Source organism: Ambystoma mexicanum, chromosome 6q (assembly GCF_040938575.1).
Source record: "Ambystoma mexicanum isolate Mex_15411 chromosome 6q, UKY_AmexF1_1, whole genome shotgun sequence".
Taxonomy (NCBI): Eukaryota; Metazoa; Chordata; class Amphibia; order Caudata; family Ambystomatidae; genus Ambystoma; species Ambystoma mexicanum.
The window spans coordinates 1,426,916,222-1,426,937,765 of record NC_090937.1 but is presented as its reverse complement, the minus strand read 5'-3'; the positions used below and the strand labels follow the sequence as shown (position 1 = coordinate 1,426,937,765).

Below are 21,544 nucleotides of genomic sequence, written 5' to 3'. Positions count from 1 at the left end.
TTCAAGGCCCGGAAGGCCTTCCAGACACACCTCCCAGGAGAAGACAGTTCTAGTCCTCACAAACAATACCACGGCCATGTATTACCTAAACAAACAAGGGGGGTACTCACTCTCTAGGGCTGCCCAAATTGTCCCAGAACATATGAAGTGGGCTCTCAAACACATGTTCCTGTTCTGACTTGAGTGTCGTGTAGACCGTTGAGACCTCCGTCCCCAAGTGATACACAGGGAAACCAAAAGAATCCCACTGTGCGACCTTTGTGGCCACAGGTGGGAGATGTTTCTTCCCTGATCCACGGAACCTCTGGAACACCGATGCTGCTGCGAAAATAACAAGGTTAAGTACCAGGCAATCACAATATATCACAAGAATCAAAGGATCTGAATAGTCTTACCTATCCGGTGTTTAGGAAACCTAGGAGGGAGGTTCGAGACTCAGATGATGCAGTCCCTAGAACAAGAGGAACACAGGCAAGCGTGGATACAGGATAAGCCACCTGTATAGCTGAAGGCGTAACTTGAATCCCAAAAAGGGAAACAGCGTAGAAGTTCAACAAAGTACCAAAGGATGATCCGAAGACAAGTGAGGGTCGTGCTGAAATCCAGTAATAGGTAAACAGCTCCAAGCAAAGGTACAAGAGGGTAATCTGAAGGAGTCCAAATGAGTGTTCCAAGATCAAGGTAAACCAAATAGAGTTTATCGAACGTAGCGCCAAACAGGGTCTGAAGACAGCTGAGAAGCAATGAGTGTTCCGTGCATCAAGCCTTATATACTGTGCGCTTCGGGGTCATGTGACGTCCACCAAGGTCACGTGTGCGTTTCAGGGTCATGTGACGTCCACCAAAGTCACGTGGGAAACGCCGCTCTGAATCACGTGAGCAAGTGAACGATCGACGTGGAAGTGTTCCGCCGCCCCCTTCTGCTGCATGTTCTCCATGGCAACTGCCAGTGCAGGAAGGGCTGCAATCGAGCCCGTAAATCGTACCTGGTACGGAACTTTCGGTCCTTTGGGTAAACCGAATCACATGAGCCTCAAACCCTGGAGGCTCCGAAGAAGGTGCTGGGGGAATGTGAGTAGTGTTCTGGTGTACAGTGGATCGGTGTGCAGAGGATTGCCTAACAGTTCCTCCTTTCACAACATGTTCCAGGGGATCTCGATCTTCTGGCAGACGTACTCGGCAGAGACTTCCCTACTCGTAGAGCACGAGTGGCTGCTACAGGAGGACATTGTACTCCACGTCTTCGTAGAATGGGGCTTCCCAGAGATCGTCTTGTTCGCCACTCTGGAGAATGCCAATGCCCAGATTACGCCTCCAAGTACCCCCGGACCCGCTCCAAAGAGAACTGTCTTTGGATAACATGGTCCGGGAAATTTGTCTACTCGCCCCTCCCAGCCCCCTCTGACCCCTCCCCCCCCTTCGGTTCCACTGCTGAACAGAATAGTGCATAAAATGCACCAAGAGCCAGGATGATTCTGGTGGCCTCGATTGGGACTGCCGGCCTTGGTTCTCCCATCTCATGGCAATTTGTCTCCCCTCCCAGGAGGCTGCTGTGCCCGTACAACATGCTGTCTCAAGACCAGGGGGAACCACTACATCCATGCCCGCAAACTCTCAATTTAGCAGCCTGGCTCCTGAGGTCGTAGAGTTCGGGCACCTCCAGCTCTGAAACCTAACACCCAGGCATTGCTACTCCAGCAAATGGGAGCGCTTTGTCATCTGGTGTAATGGCAAGGACATCAATCCTATTGAATGCCCACCTAAAGATATTGCCCTGTACCTAACCAACCTGTTAGATTCAGGACTGGTTTTCAATTCTCTAAAGGTCCCCTTAGCCGCGCTTCTTGCATGCACCACGTCCCAGAGCAAGGTCTCATGGTGGAAAATTCCAGTAATTAAAGACTTTATGGAAGAGGTAGAGACTTCATCCCTCTATTTCCAACCCAGCTCCCGGGTGGGATCTGAATGTTCTTACCAGACTAATGGGGCCTCCCTTTGAATGAATGCACAAGGCTAGCATTAAAGCACACACCTCCAAGACCGCCTTCCTGGTGGTGATCACTTCTATAGGCAGAGTTAGTTAACTGCAGGCCCTTTCAGTTCAGGACCATTTGTTACGATTCAAAAAGATGAGGTGGTTTTACACTCGCACCCTCCCTTTGCGCCTAAATGTATCTCAAAAGTTCCATGTAAACCAGTCCATAGAACTACCCACCTTTTTCCAGAACCCCACTAACATGGCGGAAAGAAGCCTCAACACGATGGATGTAAGGAGAGCGGTTATCTACTATCTGATAAAGACAAAGCCACTAAGGAAAACTAACCAGGTCTTAGTTTCGCTGGCAGCTGGTAGAGAAGGGGACCCTGTCTCTAAATCCGTTATCTCCAATTGGATTGGAAACTACATCACACTGTTTCTCTCTTGCCAAGAGAAATCTACCCTTCACGCCTAGAGCACACTACTTGGGGCACAGGGGCTACCATAGCATTCATTGCAATTGTTCCTCTTGATTCCGTTTGCAAGGCAGCAACCTGGAGTTTTGTAAACACCTTTTCACAACTCTTCTGCCTAGATACACGCTCTAGGTCAGATTCTCAGGTGGAACAAGCAGTGTTAAGACATCTCTTTGCTACTGTTCCTTCACACATCCCACCACCATCTCTGGGTACTGCTCGCTAGTCTATGCACAATATGTGATTCTAAGTAGATTCATAAGCATCAGAAGACATGCATTACTCACAGCAATAGCATTTCTGATTATTATATCTGCTTAGATTCACATGTGCCCACCCTTCCTCCGCTCGTGGAGTAGAAGGAACATAGACCAATTACACCTCTCATCTGTACTGGCTCACGCTGACTATAAGGCTACCTCACTGCAGAAAAAACACAACCAGGGGGACCTCGACACGTGAGGGATTTTGGAAACACTACACGTCACATTAGGGATGGTCTTACAGTCACACCCATGTCTTTCTTCGATAGAAAAATGCAATACTACGCGATTTCCACTAGATGTCGGACTACATGCACAGCATGTGAATCTAAGCAGATACAATCATCCAAAATGCTATTACAGTGAGTAATGCATGTCTTTCTTATGGACGGATCTCCTGATAATTATTCAAATGACCTCTTTTCAAAGTCTGCTAAACACTACATTACCCCGAATCTGCTTAATTCATTAAATCCTTCAAGTACTGGGAAGAAGAATCAAACGGGACTAATGAAGATTACCCAAGGGAAGGTATATACACAGCAACCATACAAACTCTATGGCAATGTCTCTGAGGCCAGGCAAGGTCAGGCCTCCCTCTACAATCATTCCCACCTGAAATCTTTCAAGCCTACAAGTCAGTATAAAAGGCAGAGCACACAGGCACACTCGGGACGTGCTTGGGTAGCTGGAGGAAGCACAGAAGCCAGAAGAGAAGGACTTCCGCTGGAGAGACCCTGTAAGGAATGTGGGTACAGGGGAGGCTGCAGTATGACTAGGGAGCTCTGACTCCAGGGAAGTAAACCAAAGTGTGGGGTACATTTACCCACCCAGCAGAAATCCCCCTCCCTCACCAATCTGCACTTCAGCAGTTACTAGCAGAATGGCGGCACTGGCTCCTTTGAGCACCATTCTCTTGCATCACAACTGCATTTTGCAGCAAAAAAAATAATGGCTCTGCTGTCTTTTCCAAGCACCTATTGGGCAAAATGGAACAGTGAACAGTGTGTGTTTCCTTATGCGCACCAAAGAGGAGAATTGAAAAGCCACGCTGCTTGCTCAAAATTTCCAAATGAAAAAGGAAGTATTCATCATTAAAATGATGGCGCCTGATGCCCTTTTTCATTTGTTCAACAATGCACAGTTCTGATCGAGTGAGACCCAGCCATATTCAGATTGTGCTCCAGCAAAGGAAAGCATTTCTCACTGAATGACAGGCTGTGTCAGGCAAAATCTGTGAAATCACAAGCAACTTTACTCCCTGCCTTATAGGAAAAAGGCTTCGCTTTGCAACAAAATATCACAGCTGAACTCTTCAAAAGAATCCCTATTCATCTGTGCCTATGGTCAGTATCAGTGGACCTTATCCTTGAACAGATTGCTGTGTAAGAGAAACTGACTAGGGCTGCAAACAATGTTTATAATCTAGACGGAAGAGAAAATAGCATTGGGAGGTGACAGAAAAAGGAAAATTTACCACGTGTAAAAAGTGTTGCTTTTGCAAACAAGAAAAATGTCTTAGTGTAATGTTGAATACGGCCCTGTCTTTGTCTAGAAATGTAAGGAGGGTGTTGTTTTAAAACATATATAGGATGTCTTATTTCAACGGCCTTGCTTTTGATTCAGAAAAAGATAAACAAGTAAATAAATAAGTGCATTTACTGTGGAAGCCACAGAACAGGCTTTCCTGCTTGGCTTCAAAGGACATTTGCTTGCTGGGGACAGGAGTTGCCTTCCCCAAAAGGGGCCAGCCCCTTTGAAACTATGAATTGACCAAGAGGAAGCATCTCACACACTCGTCAGACTTTGTGTCTGGGCTTGAGCCTTGTACAATACACTTGGATGTGAAATTGCAAATAACACCTCCCCTCAACTTCAACTGGGGGGCTTCAAAGCCAACTCCAGAGAAGCCTTGGAAATTCTGCCATTATTTGGGAGACAATGCTGGTCATATGGCTCAGAAGACTATTTTATTTAATAAACTTGACGGCTGTTAATGCTGCAACCGGACAACGCAGTAATGCAAGAGTTTTACAGTTGAAATGCAATGTTTGTGGCTTTATACAAAGACGTGGTAGCCTTCACTAGCATGTTGGGGACTGAAATGACGGAAAATTGTATAGTCTGAGGAAAGTGTAAATGGTGCCAATCACGAAAAATTATCAGAAGGATGAAACCATGTCATACAAACCTGGGAGTTGGACTGCCATGCTCTGTGTGGAATATGTCATTTGCCTGTATGATTTGCGAAAGCACCACAACTGTAAAAATGTGCAATTTATGTCAAAACTGGTTTTTGGCAAAATGAACTGTGGGAGGGCCTAGGCATAGTAAACCCACGCCATAAAACTCATGTCATGGCTCTAAAGTCCAACCGGCTGACAGGAAGGCAGTAACAATAAACCCTGACCAATCCAGTTGTTCATAGGCGTGTCCAGCCAAAGCCAGCCCCCATGGTAAATCCTGTATGTGACCCGCCTTATAAAAGGGGAAGCTCGCAGAGACAAATGACACACACTTTTCTGAATTTTCCAACTGCTGCGTATCCAGACATTCCATATTCATCTTGCAGATTCCAGATCCACTGCCGGGCCACGGCATAGCTGACCCTATCCAGACAGGACCACCCTTCAGAACTAAAACCCATGCCAAAATCCCACTAACTCAAGGAGAAAGGGGGAAAAGCTGAAGTACCCTTTTGGAGAGTATCCTGTGACCAGACCGGCTTTTTGCCCCACTACCTGCCTGCCGCTGTGCCGTGACCAGACGGGCCCAGCTGTTTTCTGCTAGGAGAGTCCCGCCATGGTGCCGTGACCCGATCCCTTGAGTCCCGAAACCTGTTTGGATATCCCAAATCCCAAACTCCAGCACTGATTGTGAGTATCTCCCCATCCCAAACAAAACATAGCCTACCCTATCTTGATACCTTCTCTTGGTTCCACCTTCTAAGTAATCCCATCCATACCCTGATAACTTGTTGAAGATAGTCTGTTTCTTAATTTCCTGTATTGGCGCCATTCTTTCCCATCCCTTTAGTCCTTTGCATAAGTCCTTAGTCACATTGGGAGTAAATTAATTTCCACATAGAGACACGGTGCGTGAAGGGGGTTAAGACGGCCGTTTAACCTGTTTCATGGGTAGCGTTATCATCTTGATAATCTAGTTACAAGATATAGTTGTAGTAGCACTTGTCATTTTTCTTTCCAAACTGATTTTCTCTCAACTGCTTTTATTTTCCCAAAACCGAATCTCCTTTCACATTGAACATCTCATCGTTATTCAGCTAGAGTCCCTCTTTCACTTTCCTATTATCCCTGTGATGTGCATCTATCACCCAGGCTAAGAAACGCATTCCGATTCTGTTTATTTCACCCGTTTATTTTCCAAACCATTTTGACATTTAAAATTATAAAAAGAGGAAAATGCAACTTTCCAGCGTGTGCTTTTGGCTGCACTGTGTTCTTATTTCCAAGTGGGATTTTGAACTGTATGCCCTTTGTTGATAATTTGCCTTGTAGTTGCTAGTGTTCTTACATCCCTGCTACTGTTAGAACTCATATTTATCTCATTCGTTCAATCGCACATTAAATTTATTATTTACCAATTCCGAGTGTGATGTATGTAATTGCAAAGGTTTTCCTCCGCCTTCGTGAGGGAAGGGCGGATTTTAATTCTGTTTGCTGCCTAGTATTGCTCCTTTCTATCCACTCACAATTCGATTAATTGGGGTTTGAGGGAGCATTGCAGGGGGAAATCTTCACTCTGGTGCCATCTACCCGAACAGTAAACCTGCTCCTATTCATCTGTGCTTTGACTATTTTCTAGTAGATGGTCAACCATGTGTATTTCATCAGTGTACATTGTAATTATCACCCCATTGGTGATTGCTGCCCAATATTAGAATTTTGTGTTTTTCTTTGAATTTAAAATAAATATTGTATTCCCACCAACCGTCCTAGTTCATGGTCCATTGTGACCTAGGGTATTTGTAAAAGGGGTGTGTGAGACGGGTTAGGTGCCAGCTCAATCCGAATTCTAGGAAATAACGAAAAAGTATTCTAATTGAGCGCTGCATCCTAGGCTAAGGGCAAGAGACCTGGTCCAGAGTGTGCCACCTGATTAGAATCCTTAACAAGGGGCAACTGGGGTTACCTGGCAGTGCCCAAACCAGAGCGCCCCAGAGTGAGACAGAAAAGCCCAGGCTTTGAGGGGCATGTGGAAGGACCCTGAACTCAGGATAACATACCATTAAGATCCTCTGCAGCTTCCAAAACTGCCTGGATGCCTTTTGGGGAAGCTAGTGAAGTGGGAGTGAGTCACATTCTGGGACCTGAAGTCCACAGACAATTATTTTAGCAAATCCAGAGGGGACCGAGCCCAGCTGAGGGAGACCTGTGTGAGAGGTAAAGCATTATTGAACTTTATACTGAAATATACAGAGTAGCGTAGTGGTCTGGAAAAATGAAGCAGCTTGCTCAAAAGTCTTGGCGAAAGGTGAAATGGCAAGAATTGAATGAAAGAATCAAGATATATGAAATTAACATTGAATCGTGAAACTATTAGGTTTGACCACTGCAGAGGGAAAACCTGGATGAAACGGTTGTCTTTGAAGTTTATTCTGTGTTTGAAACTGCATGAACCAAGATGCTTTGGTGTAGAAGGGGCAACTAACATAAGACTGAGCTGAAGAGAAAGTGTTCCTGCAGAGGTCTATGGTAAAAGCCTTGCACATTCGAAAGTCTTGGACATTAGTAAAAGGTCTGAGCCTGAGGTAGACCGGAAGTATGATAAGTCAGGGGAAGGAGACCCCTAATGAATGTGAATTAAGCTTGGGGAAGGGAACCCCTGCTAGTGTTGTGATTGTGAGGTCTGAGCCCGGCTGAGGGAGATCTGCATTGAATCGGGTACTTGTTGACTGAGATCCGAGCCCGACAGAGGGAGACCTATTTTTTGTTGAACTATAAAAAGAACTTTAGGAAAGCCGGAATAAGTGACTTTAACGTGGAAGGATAGGCGGGCCTCGATCCACGTTTTGGACTGCCTTTGTTTTGAGAACATGAGCCAGAGTGGGTCATCCTGTCTAGGGGGGCCACCTTTTTCCGTGCTGTCCAATGTGGGGGAGGAGTGCCACTTTGATCCTTAGTTATAACACTGACTTTCCTTTGCATACACATTCCCCTTAACACACTTTTTGTATACGAGATATGGCAGGCATTGGGTTTGGTTAGTATAGACCATTTTGATTTGACGTAGAGTGACCAGAACAGTTTTCCTTACTATTTGATGGTTGTAGGGCAAGATCAGCGTTTTCCAACCCCATCGAACACTTTAAAGGTTTTAAACTTGCAGCTCTTGTGTCTGTTAGACCATTCCTCCCTTACCAATCCCAGAAGTTCAGGATGCTCACGTTGCAACACATGCTCAGCCATCTGGGGGAAGGGGTTTCCTGGCAACCTTGGACCTGGACGACTCCTACTTTCATGTCCCCATTCATGTAAAATATCAGAAATTCCTACCGTTCGTGGTCCAGGGACGGTACTATTAAGCCCCTGGCCTTCGGCCTGACGTCGCCAACAGTGTGTTCACAAAATGTTTGTCTCCAGTGACAGCGCATCTGTGCCTCAAGGAGATCTAAGTCTACCCTCAACTAGATGACTGGCTGATCCACTCCTGCGCTGGCAATCCTGCATACCACAGACATCATTCTGACAGATTCTCTATCAACTATCCAAAGTCCTGCATGGAGCCATCGCAGAACACTGTTCCTGGGCGCCTGCCTCAACACGGTTGCATGCTTGGCGACCCCCTCGGATGAGAGGATGACAGCCATCTGAGGCTTTGAGGCTTTGACTTTTTTTTAAAAATGTATTTTGCCCCTCCAAGGCAGGGGCCTCCCTCTGGAACAGCCTTCCTGCCTCCCTGAAACTTGAGGAGAACCATCTCCGGTTCCGGAAACACCTCCAAAACCTTCCTCTTCACTTCTGCTTTCTCTCTCCCCTGCTAAATTCTTCACCTAAACTGCACTGATTCTGCAACTGGGCCACTCTCACCGACCTCGGTCCTGGGCCCAGTCACTCTTCACTTGCACTGCCTCTCTGGCAACCCCTGCACTGCGGGACTGTCTCTGTATCCCTACAGCCCCCTGCACTTGTCTGCACTTACCTTGCACTTGCCACCAGCTGGCCCTATTTATTTTTATTTCTATTCTACTTATTCGTAATGCACTCTCCCTCCCCTCCCCCTTCCCCTTGCACTTTTTCCCTTCCCCCTACCCCTGCACTTGCGCGGTCTGAATGACACCTGGCCTAGTAGGATCGTTGTCTGTCTTCCCCTTGTTCCCCTCTCCCTGCCTCGTCGCGCCTTGAAACACTTGTGTATAGGCGCGTTACAAATGCCATATCATATCATATTTTTGTTTTGACGCCCTTGAGGCTAGGATGACAGATTCTCTTTACTATGCCTTTCCTTCCATCACTGTGGAACCCCCAAACATTTTGCTTTTATTTTGCAGTACAGTGAAGCCTTAAGCTTCACTGCACTGGCCTTTGCTCACATGTTATGGGGAAACTGATGTCCTTCAGGCTGTCGGTACTGGGAAACCTGGTTTCCCTTAGTCAAGTTACTATGTTCCTTCTTGTGGTTACTTTTGTTTCACTTGTGGGAACTTTTTATCATTGCACAAAGCAGCTTACACTGCAGTGCAATCGTGTGTATTTTTGTTTTACCCTAGACCAGTGGTACTCAAACTTTTTTGGTTCGGAAATCCCCCCCACCCCAAACCCACCCAGCCCCACCCAGCCAGGTTTGGGCAGGCCAGGCCCCCCTAAAAGTGCCGGATGGACAGTATGTAGAAATCGCTATGAACTTTTGCGATCCGTCACCGCTCCGTACTCCAAATACAGACCCTGGGCTCTCACCCACCATACTCCCACCACTTTCCCAGTGCGGCCGCCCATCCTGCTCCAACCAGAGTCCGATAACACAAGCATACACACATCCATACACATTTAAATAAAAAATAAATCGCCATGAACTTACCTTCTGCAGGGGCCTGCGCATGGTTGCTAAAATGCCCCGCTCCAGGTTGCTCTGCCCGTATGTGCGAGGAGGCGCAGTAGCACTCCCTCGCACATACATACATACATACATGCAGTGCCCCAGCCAGCATTTCCAAAGAGCCTATGCAAGGCTGGCGAAGCAAAACGCCCCCAACGTTGCATGGCTCAGTGATCATGTGCGGCTGGGGAAATGAACTGTCAAAGGCAAACAGTGTTTCCCTTTGACAGTTCAGCCAGCCAGGGAGCACTCCCTCGGCTGGAAAAAGCAGCTGAGGGAGTGCTCAGTGTTTCACTGGGCTGGCTCTTCGGCTCCTCCATAATGGGTGAGGTGGCCAGTGGGTGGACGCCCCCTCACCCATTATGGATGAGTCGGCAGGCTTGGGCTGGCCTATAGGGCAATAGGGCGATGACTGTACCAAAAATGCAAAATGCTAGTGTAGGCCAATCAAAATGGGCCACTTTTTTGGCCAATGTGGGCCAGTTTGAGGAGTTGCTTCACTATGCAGCTAGTAGTTTTGACCATTGTTGTTGAATAAATATTCTTTAAATATCACAATTTGTTTACATTTGAATAAAAAACAACCCCTTGGGTACTATTCAAACAGTCTGTGACTAAAGGACTGAATATCCATTTGCAACTGCTGCCCATGTTTTCATTGGTGCCTAAGACCGTTTTATGGTCCAGTTTGACCATGTGAGCTGCCCCCTCCCATTTCCTCCAATCTAAAATCATTTCATGCTGGGCTCTGGTGCCCCCCCTGGGGGGGGCGCGCCCCACAGTTTGAAGACCTCTGCCCTAGACTAACACTGAGGATTTTTGGTTACTCTAGTTGTGCTTAAAAGATGGGCTGGTGGCAGCAGTGACCTTTTCCCACTTTTTGGTGAATTTTGTTTTAGCTTTACCGCCTTTATCGCTTTTCGCTTCTCACTGTGGCCCCTGGTCAAATATGGCCATGAAACGAGATCTTTTGCCATTTTGTTGTTCAGCCTTCTTCCTGGCCTCTGAGACCAGGAAATTCCTTATAAGGACTTCCAGTGCCTGGGGAAAGCGGAAGCTTTTGGCGGGCTTCTGAAGGGCTGGGCTGTGTGTTTGCAGGCGGGATGTGGGCTGGGTCAGTCTGGCTCCAATCCACATACTGGTTTCTGTGTGTCTGAGTGGTATGCATGAATGTTCCCGCCATGGTCCTGATTGTACCACTGCTAGGGTGTGTGGACTAGTCCTGCTATTGGCTAGTGGAGTTTCAGCTCTTAACAGGCTTTTAGGATGAGGACCCCTGCACCCATTCTTCAGAGATCCTGGAGAAACCTGAAGGAGCCAAGTATCCTGTCCAGCTGCTAGTTTATTATTTATTATTTGTAGTGCGCTCCAGACCCGAGGGTATTCAGGCGCAAGGCAAAAGGATAGTCAAAGCTTGGTTACAACATGTAAAATACATTTAGGTGCAGGTGCCGATTGTTTACATGTAGGCACAGTGAAGTAGCGATATATACAGGCAGGTACATTGAAGGCATGCGTAGTTTCACAAAGTAGTTGGTGCGGTTGGTGCATGCTGTGTGTAGAGAGGTGCTGGGCAAAGTCAACAAGATACATGCCTAGATGTCAGCATCTTTGAGCCAGCTAGTGATGCTATGGCGGAACTTGTGAAAGGTTTGATCGATTCTTAGAGGGGATGGTAGCGAGTTCCATAGGAGGGCTGCCTTCACCTGGAAGCTGCTGCCTCCGAGTTTGTATCTGGGGACCCAGAGGAAGTTGGTATTGGCGAGTCTGGTTATTCTTGTGGCATGCTTCAAAGTGAATCTGTCGGATAGGTAGCGGGGTGCTGCATTGTTCAAGCATTTGTGGGTGAGGGAGGCAGTTTTTAGTTTTATTTTATCAAGTGTGGAGAGTCAGTTGTTGGCTCTTCTAGTATTAGAGATATGTTCTCTCTTGGGGATTCCTAGGGCTGCTCTCAGCGCATTATTTTGTAGGAGTTGGATTTTTTTGATGGGATATCGTTGTGTGGGGAGGATGAGGGGTAACAGTTTGTCACAGGTGATGTTTTTTTTGTTCCGGGTAGGAATGGAAGGAGCTGGCGGTGGGGTGCCGGGGAAGGTTTGGCAGTAGTTAGGGTAAAGGTTATAAGGTGGTGATCTGTCCAAATCTGGGGGGATATGGAGGATATCAAGGCGTTAGTTGTAGTCTTCTACCCAGTCTAGTGTTCTGCCTTTGTTGTGTGATGGGGTGAGCACTCTTTGGTGAATCCTTGTTCTGCTAGGATATTAGCTACATTGGTTGCATGTGTATCTTTGGGGTCGTTGTAGCCCAAGTTCAAGTCGCCAAGTAGTAGGACTTGAGAGGAATTTTTTAGATTGTTCGAGATGATATTTGATAGGTCATCTTCAAAGGTCCCAATGGGGTCTCGGGGTCTATAGACCAAGTATATCGTGAGAGTCTGGGTGCTGTTTATGTTTAGTTTGGCTGTCATGAGCTCGCATGAGTTGATGACCGGGGAAGGAACTAGTCTGCAAGGTAGATTGTTTCTTGTTAAGAGTGCAATATTGTTTCTTGTTAAGAGTGCAATACCTCCACCCCGAGTATCGGTTCTGTCTGATTGCAATATGGTGTATCCGTTAGGTATGGCCAGTGAGAGGTCGGGTCCTGCTGCGGCGTGCAGCCAAGATTCGGGGACTGCTAGTAGGTCTAGCTGTTCAGAGTGGATAATGTCTGCTATCTCTGTAGCGTGAGCAACTAGCGATCTAGAGTTTATTAGGCCTCCCTTGAGGCTAGGTTTGTTAATCTTTGGTAGGGTGGGACTAGCTGTGGTTTGGGTCTTGGAGGGAGGGCTGTTGGCGGTGGTTGGAGTGGGCCATTGTTTTGTTGTTAGTTTGTTAGTGGATGCCAGGGTTCTAGCTAGTGGTTCATAGAGTTTTGCAAGTCTTGAACGGAGTCTGCTGTTTCTCTCGAGGGTGTTGCAGGGTAGAGGGTTCTGTGTCGGGCTTTGCAGGTGGCAGTCAGCTGGCCAGGGATTGTTAACGTGGTTGAGAGGTGGTGACATGGCGGTGTTGTAAATGGTGTGGTATTGGTACGCTGCTAGTAGTAGGACCAAGATGTGTGTGATACTTGTTGTGCAGGACGTGGGGAGCAGGAGGCTTAGGGGTGTGTGCATTGTTGGTATAGGTGCTGTAGGCGGGGGGGACCTGTATCAAAGTCTGTATTGGTTTGTTAGCTAGATCTGGTCTCAACTGGGTGTGGGGCTGTATTAAGTTGGTGCTGGTACTGGTTACATAAGGTATAGTGCATGAGGCAGAAGTTAGCATGCGTAGATAACAAATGCAATTGGTTGGATCGGCACAGTTATGGCAGCAAGTAAGTATGTGCAAAGTGAGTCAAACAATTGCAAATAGCTTCATCAAGGGTCAACACAGTTATGGCAGCATGTGAGTATGTGCAGAGTGAAACAGGCAGTAGTGACTGGCTTAAACATGGGTCAGTTTGCAGCAACTATATGCAGGCTTGGTTGAGCCTTATGCTGGGGAGTAACTCACGTAGTGATGTAGTTTATGTAGAAGCCCCATGGGTCCATGTGATGGAGGCCGTATCATCCACTGGTGGGCAGATGGTGCATGCGCGGCATGTGTCCAAGACAGAGGATTGGGCGAGTTCTCCGGTAGATGCGGTTTTAGGGATGTGATGTAAGAAGCGAAGGTCACAATGTTGAGGACTGCATGGGTGGTCGCGTGTGATGCAGCTCAATTCGCGGCTGGGTGCAAACGGGCAGGGGTTTGCGCCTCGCGGCTCAGATGCGGCAAAGACGGGCTAGAGACAGGCTCCAGCCTTAGGTGGTTGGGCCTTGAGTGGGCGGGCTGGCTCTCGCATTCCGGTCTTGCGGGTGTATGTGGGCAAGGCAGGCCAATCGGTGCTTGCGGCGCACGATTAGGAACAGCTGATGCTATTCCATGGCAACCAGGAAGCGGTCGTTGTTGCGGCGGCCATTTTAGGGACGTGCACCATGCTCAGTACTCACGGTGCAACAGAAGTATTCCGGCGATGCTTTTTGGCAGAAATGCTGTGTTTGCGGGAGGGGCATGTAGAGGATGATCTCTACTGGGCGCTCTAGCCCTAGGATGATCGTGTGCCTTCGTGGGTTGTAGGCGGAGCAGCGGGCTCCTTCAGGTGCAGCTGGTGGATCAGCTGGTGCGGGCAGGGCTCCAGCCCTCCCGATGTCGTTGCTGCTGTGAGACCCGCAAAGAAATCTGAAACCTGACTGAAGGAGGGCTGGCAACCAACTTCTGCTGCAGACTTGTCTTGCTCGTGGTCTTAAGTAGTCCTGTGCAGGTGCTACGACCCTTATAGTGGAGGGACCTTCCATTCCCAACATCTGCTCAGTGCCCTGCCACAGACTGCCTTCGGAAGTGCCCTGTAACAGTACTATGGCTGACCAGCCTTTTTTTTTGGCTACCGTGCTAGCGACATCACCGTACCATTACCTTACGTGTTTCGGCCTGAGACTTGGTGGACCTTCAGCTGCCACTGCAAGACTCCTTGCTGCTGAATTTCTGCGTCCTAGCACTTAAGTGACCCGAAAGAGACTGGAAAGTCCAACCACGGCTACTGAGTTCTGTTGCATCGCTGTGTGTGGCGTGCACTGTCCGAAAACTGCTTACCTAACCCGAGTCCAGTCCTGAGAGCGGTGCTGCATAGTTCTTTTTGCATTCTTCGACAGAGGGTCCTTGCACCAACAAAAGACACCAACAGAAGAGTTTGAACCTGCAACCCCTGGTAATTGAAGACCGTGGATAACGGCGGGAAAAGCAACGCAGGACACCCTTACTGTGTTCTACCAAGTCTGAGGAAGATTTGGAGTAAGGGGGCTAGGATGGGGGTGAGTTACAGTGCTTTTAACCAACTCCTATACTCCGTCAATGGGCTTATAATAAACCGATTTTTAACACTTTTGCTCTGCCATAAGTTGCCTATGCAAGACTTGTGACTGTTACGGCTACTTTTGGGCATTAGTCTACATAGAACCCTAACCCTAAGAACCCTTCAATGGGCCCCAGAGACCCTACCTGCATTTTATTTACCTACTTCTGTGGATCTGTATCCTGAACAATAGGGCACAAGGCCCCAGGCAACTTGGGGCTGGACAATTATAGCTAGGGATCATCTCTGTGGACCTTTTTGTGCATAATACTGGTCTAACCTTTCCTTTGTAGGAGTTTCGGATTTGTATTATGCATTTGAACCAAGTGAATGTATTTCTGATGTTTGTTAATCTGCTTAGAATCACATGCTGTGCATAGGTCCGACATCCAGTGGTCACTGCGGAGTATTGCAGTTTGTATTTCGTAGTCGAAAAGAGGACGTCGACAAGGCGTGTCTGTAACACTATCCCTATAGTGACGTGCGTTGTACCTACAATCCCTCACGCGTCGAGGTCCCTCAGATTGTTTTTTTCCGCCCAGTTACTGGTCGCCTTTATGCGGAGCTCCTCGAGAGACATTGCCAAATCATTCCTTCGACCTTTGGTCTTTTATTATTAATATTAATAACATAGATCCCTCCCTCGACGCAGAGCTGTTTCTCCGCCGAGCAAGATCTTCGACGGAAGGACGAGCGGAGGAGATCCTTTGGCGCTGCCGAACACGTGGCCTGGCCTCGCCGGCCTTACACAGTAGAGAGAGTGGGGTTGTGTGGTCTTTCTTTTCTCTTTGAGAATGCCTTTCTCTTTCCCCTCCCTCTCTTCCGAGGTCGTAATCACACTTCTGGCCCTCAGCTATGGAGAGAACGCCCTTTAGGTTTTGCCCGCTTTGCAAGGGTAAATATACCTGGAAAGACTAGCACAAACGGTGCAACCGTTGCTTGCCCCTCGATCACAAGGAGGACGGCTGTGCGGCCTGTAAGTTACTGAAGCCCAAAACATTAAAGGACCGCAGTGTCAAAAGGTGGGCGGCCTACATCATGGCTAGGTCTGATTCCTCACCCGCTGCCGCAGCCGCCGAATGTGATGAGGACAGGGATTACACGGCCCCCGTAGCGGAGGTTGTAGACCTCTCAAAAGAGCGTTCACGCTCCTCGTCGTCCGTCCCCGGCCCCGACAAGCCTGGCTCACGCCCATCTTATGGGGATGAACACCCTGGCGACAAGGACGCACACAAAAAAGCACAAAAACAAATACCCCCCGGCACGCTTTCGTCAAAGACGAAGGCAGCCATAGCGCCAACGGGGCCGTCAGGTCCACCGGCGTCTTCCGCTGACCGTAAGGGTCGTCAGCCCTCCCCGCCACCGCTTCCGCGACACGGCGTCCGGGCATTCTAAAGATAAGGGCACTAACACCAAATCCTCCGGCGACGCGCCTCGTAAGAGTGCTCACGTTGCCAGTAAAGACTCGACGTTACCTAGCGCGACGGCGACCAATCCCTCGGCAGAGAGAATGATCACCGAAAGCCTCGTGCGTATATCCACTAAAGACGGTCAGAGACGGACGGCGAGCGATACGCCGAAAACCGCGCACAAGGCCAAAGAGACGCCGAAGGCGCAGGAAAACGGGTCAAGACAGCTCCCGCCGTCGACGGAAAGCCCAAGCCTGCGAGAAGGCTTCTCAGAAGGCGAAGGTTCGCTTTCTTCGAAGTTATGGGACAGAACCAGGCAACTACAGGGAGAAGAAAATCCTTTTTCATTCCAGACCGCTCTGGCCTACCTCAGTGGACCTTAGAGAAGTTCCAGTCATGTATGGATAAAATAGACAGGTTCATGGCCATCCCAGAAAATAGGGCACCCAAGAGACCAAGGGAGACACCCCAGGAGAGTCTAAGGGTTAAATACCCAAGGTTCTATAACCCCATACAGGAAAACATGGACTATTGAGGACACTAACATAGGTGAGGAGGGGTACGAGGCGGACACAGGCGAGGGTGACCCAAATCCCTGGCAGTCACCAGCTAGGTCTACAGACACAGACAGTATAGTCATCAGTTCTACTGAAACTACACCAGTCAGGAACCCTTCGCCTGTTGATGATCAGCCCACCTTCAATGCGCTACTGAAGAAGGCAGCGGCACATTTCGAACTCGAAATTGGGGAGGTCACCCCAGATACTGACTTCGTGGAAAGGATTATCAAGGAAAAACCTCCCACTAGCCAAACAATTCCCATCCTCGCCTCAGTTAAAAGACGTATTAGCCCCTCACTGTCCACTCCGGCACTGGTGAGAGGGGTCAATCCGAGACTTGAGAAATTGTTCTCACCCTTTCAGACCCACTATATATTAGGGATAATTCAATCCCGGACTCCTTAGTGGTGACCAACACTATGAAGAGGGCTGGGGTCCCACTGTCTACCAGCGAGGCACCCCCAGATAAAGAGGGGAAGAAGCTTTATGCCCTGGCCAAGAGAATCACCACCTCTGCAGCATTCTCAACTAGAATTGCCAATAATAATACATTATTGGCAAGCTACGCTGATGCTCAATGGGGAAAGCTTAAGCAGGACATCGAAGAGGCCCCATAACCCCTAAAAATTCAATTATTGGCTACAATTAATGAAGGCTCTCTGGTCACCCAAAGCATCGTTAAGAATACCCTTGATGCAGCAGAGACGGCTGGCCGTACTTTGGTACAGGGAATTTTGCTGAAGCATCACGTCTGGCTTCGCAATTCCCGGTTTAAGGCAGAAACGCAAGCGTCCCTCATTAATAAGCCCATTGAAGAGTCTAACCTCTTTGGAAAGGCAGTTGACGACGCTCTGGAGAATGCGAAAAAAGAATTTGACACCATAAAGACCCTGGACCAAATCTCAAAGCCCCCTAACAGGCGGGGATTTGGTAACAAGTGCTTTTTTCGTGGCCAACGCCAGCAACAAAATCAGCAACAACAGTATTCTGCCAACAACTACCAAGGTAATAGTGGCCAGTACAATCAGAGAGGTCTACGCTGTGGCAAGGGGAGAGGCCGGGGTTCCGCCCCTAGAGGCTCCCAAGCCACCAACAACACCAAGTGACGCAAAGATTCGGGTCCCCTCCCATGCATCGCCGGTCGGGGGCCGGTTAACATCCTTTCTTCCAGCATGGGAGGGAATAACATCAGACCGCTGGGTACTATCCACTGTAGCCCGCGGCTACTGTATAGAGTTCAACAGTTGCCCAACATAGAGACCCCCGAGGGGATGACGCATGACACCAGAACACCTCGCCATCCTTCTCCAAGAAGTGGATCAGCTACTGGAAAAATGAGCTATAGAGGTCGTGCCTCTATCTCAGGTAACGGAAGGTATTTATTCAGTGTACTTCCTTGTACCCAAAAAGGATCTAACCATGCGCCCTGTATTAGATCTGCGCCCAGCGAACAAGTTTGTCAAACCCCAAAAGTTTCGTATGGTGACCTTACAGGAAGTAATCCCACTGCTATCACAGGGAGATTACATGACAACACTGGACATGAAAGATGCATACTTTCATATTTTAATGTTGCCAGCGCACAGAAAATACCTCAGGTTCATGATAGAGGGCAAACACTACCAGTTCAGAGTGCTACCCTTCGGCATAGCATCTGCACCAAGGGTATTCACGAAAGTACTGGCAGTGGCAGCGGCCCACCTGCGCAGGTTATCCATCCCAGTATACCCTTACCTCGACGACTGGCTCATAACAGGGGATTCTTACGAGACATGCTTCTCAAACACCCAAAAGACTGTAGACCTTTTGTTCCAACTGGGCTTCTCCATCAACGAGAAGAAGTCCAGCTTAGACCCCAGCCAAGTCAAACAATTCCTAGGGGCTCTAATTCGAACAAAGGACGGCCTCGTCTTCCCCTCCAACGAGAGGGTCCAAAACATGCTGTTTCAGATCCCCCCAATATGTGGCAGGTCGAGAGGTGACGGTGCGCAAAACGATGCGCTTGCTAGGAATGATGGCGTTGTGTATTTATTTGGTACCTCACGCGCGCCTGCGCCCAATGCAAGAGTGGCTCAACAGCCAGTGGTGTCAGGCCAGCGGACAATGGGACGATCTAGTGGTGGTCTCGCAGGCCTTGGTTCTCTCGCTACGGTGGTGGACAAAGGAAAACCTGGTAATAGGGAAACCTTTTGCCACACCCGCAGTGGAAGCCACTCTTAACCACAGACGCATCCCTCACAGGATGGGGGGCTCACCTATCCCATCAGACTGCTCACGGAGTGTGGACTCAGAGCGTAGCATCCAAGCACATTAACCTACTGGAGCTACTGGCGGTGTTCAAAGCACTTAAAGCCTTCAAAGAAGACCTACAAGGGAAGACAGTGACGGTCCTTACGGACAGCACCACAGCCATGTACTACATCAACAAGCAGGGGGGCACCCACTCTCCAGGACTGTCCAAGCTGTCCCAGAATATATGGAAGTGGGCTCTCAGACACAACATGTTCCTACTGTCACGACATGTACCAGGGGAACTCAATCTGCTAGCAGACGAACTCAGCAGAGACTTCCCTCTGCCCTCAGAGTACGAATGGCGGTTGCAAGAAGACATCGTTTTCGACGTCTTCACACAATAGGGATTCCCAGAAATAGACCTGTTCGCAACTCTGGAGAACTCACAATGCCAAAGTTACGCCTCCAGATACCCCCAGAACCAGTCCAAGGGGAACGGTCTGTCGATTCCATGGTCAGGGAGATTTGTTTACGCTCTCCCCCCCCCCCCCCCCCCCCGACTCACCTTCTCAACAAGATTCTGCACAAGATGCACCAGGAACAAGTCACCATGATACTAGTGGCCCCTATGTGGGCCCGCAGCCATGGTTCGCTCGCTTGATGGAGATGTCCCTATCTCCCCCAGTGAAACTTCCCTGCCCGTACAACATGTCACAGAACAAGGGCAGGACATTGCATCCATGCCCTCAGAACATGAACTTATCAGCCTGGCTCCTGAGATCATAGAGTTTGGACATCTAGAACTCCAGCAGAGATGCATGGACATCCTCAGGGAAGCTAGAAAGCCTAACACTCGTCACTGCTATTCTAGTAAGTGGAAACGATTTGTCATCTGGTGTAGCGGGAAAAGCATCAACCCGGTTGCCTGCTCACCCACACAAATCGTTCTGTACCTGACCCACCTATTGGACTCAGGTCTGGTGTTCAATTCTATTAAAGTCCACCTAGCAGCACTTTCTGCATACACCACTTCCCAACTTAGTGTCGTGGTGGAAAATCCCAGTCATCAAAGCCTTCATGGAGGGGGTAAAGAGAATACACCCTCCGATAGCTAACCCAGCTCCCGGATGGGACCTAAATGTGGTACTTGCCAGACTCATGGGCTCGCCCTTTGAACCCATGCACAAGGCAACTCTTAAGCACCTCATTCTTAAGACTGCTTTCCTAATAGCTATCACCACCATTAGGAGAGTAAGTGAGCTACAGGCTCTTTCAGTTCTAGACCCCTTTGTAACAGTTCACAAAGACAAGGTGGTTCTACGTACACACCCAATGTTTGCACCGAAATTCATCTCGAAATTCCATGTGAACCAGTCAATAGAACTACCAACGTTCTTTCAAAACCCTTCCAATCTGGGAGAAAAAAGTCTGCATACGCTCGATGTGCGCAGAGCTGTCATGTTTTACATGGAAAGAACCAGACCACGGAGAAAAACTAATCAGTTCTTTGTCTCAGTGGCAGCAGGAAGAGAAGGAGATGCAGTTTCAAAGTCCACTATATCTAGATGGATTGTTCAATGCATCACTCTCTGTTACACTCTTGCTAAGAGAGAACTACCCTTCAAGCCAAGAGCACATTCTACTCGAGGCACGGGGCCATCCATAGCTTTCATTGCAAATGTTCCCCTCGAGTCCATCTGCAAGGCGGCAACCTGGAGTTCGGTGCACACCTTTACAAAACACTACTGTCTAGATGCACACTCTAGATCTGACTCCCAGGTGGGACAGGCAGTATTAAGACATCTTTTCTCTACTGTTCCTTCTCATAACCCACCGCCAACTCCGGGTACTGCTCGCTAGTCTATGCATAGCATGTGATTCTAAGCAGATTAACAAACATCAGAAGACAATGCATTACTTACCGTAAAAGTATTTCTGATGGTTGTATCTGCTTAGATTCACATGCGCCCACCCTTCCGCCCCGCTTGGATGGAAGGAACATAGACATCTTTCTACATCTCTTTTCTGTACTCACTCACGTATAGAAGGCTCCCTCAGGGCAGAAAAAATACAAACGGAGGGACCTCGACGCCTGAGGGATTGTGGGTACAGCGCACGTCACTATAGGGATAGTGTTACAGACACGCCTTGTCGACGTCCCCTTTTCGACTACGAAAAACAAAATGCAGTACTCCGCAGTGACCGCTGGATGTCAGACCTATGCACAGCATGTGAATCTAAGCAGATACAACCATCAGAAATGCTTTTACGGTAAGTAATGCATTGTCATATGTATTTAGTTTAATAGTGTTGTATGATACATCTTCCTGCTTCTAGTCATTTTCCTATAATGTGTTTTGGCCATAATTAAATAACTGTATTTTTATACATCCGGTCAACGTGTAATTTGTGATGCCCATTGTGTGACCTCATTGTTGACCCTTTACAAGCTCACCACCTCTAAAGAAAACTTAGCCTAGACCGACTTTCACTGCTACCTAAACTGGTTTGGCTACAGCTTCCCATAGTTGTTCCTGTCGCAATATAGGCTGGCCTTCTATCCATCTGTCCACCAGGCCAGAGTATAGAAAATCAGTCCTAACAAATCGGTGTACAGCAGTGGGATGACCCTCTCCACATAACATCTGGGTGTTTTGTGAAATGG

General features: G+C 48.4%; 1 protein-coding gene across 4 annotated transcripts in view; it reads left to right on the top strand.

Annotated features, from left to right (window-relative positions):
* The window catches only part of NSD2 (nuclear receptor binding SET domain protein 2), a 1,742,450-nt gene that overhangs the window by 150,228 nt on the left and 1,570,678 nt on the right, over positions 1-21,544 (top strand). The window lies entirely within an intron of this gene.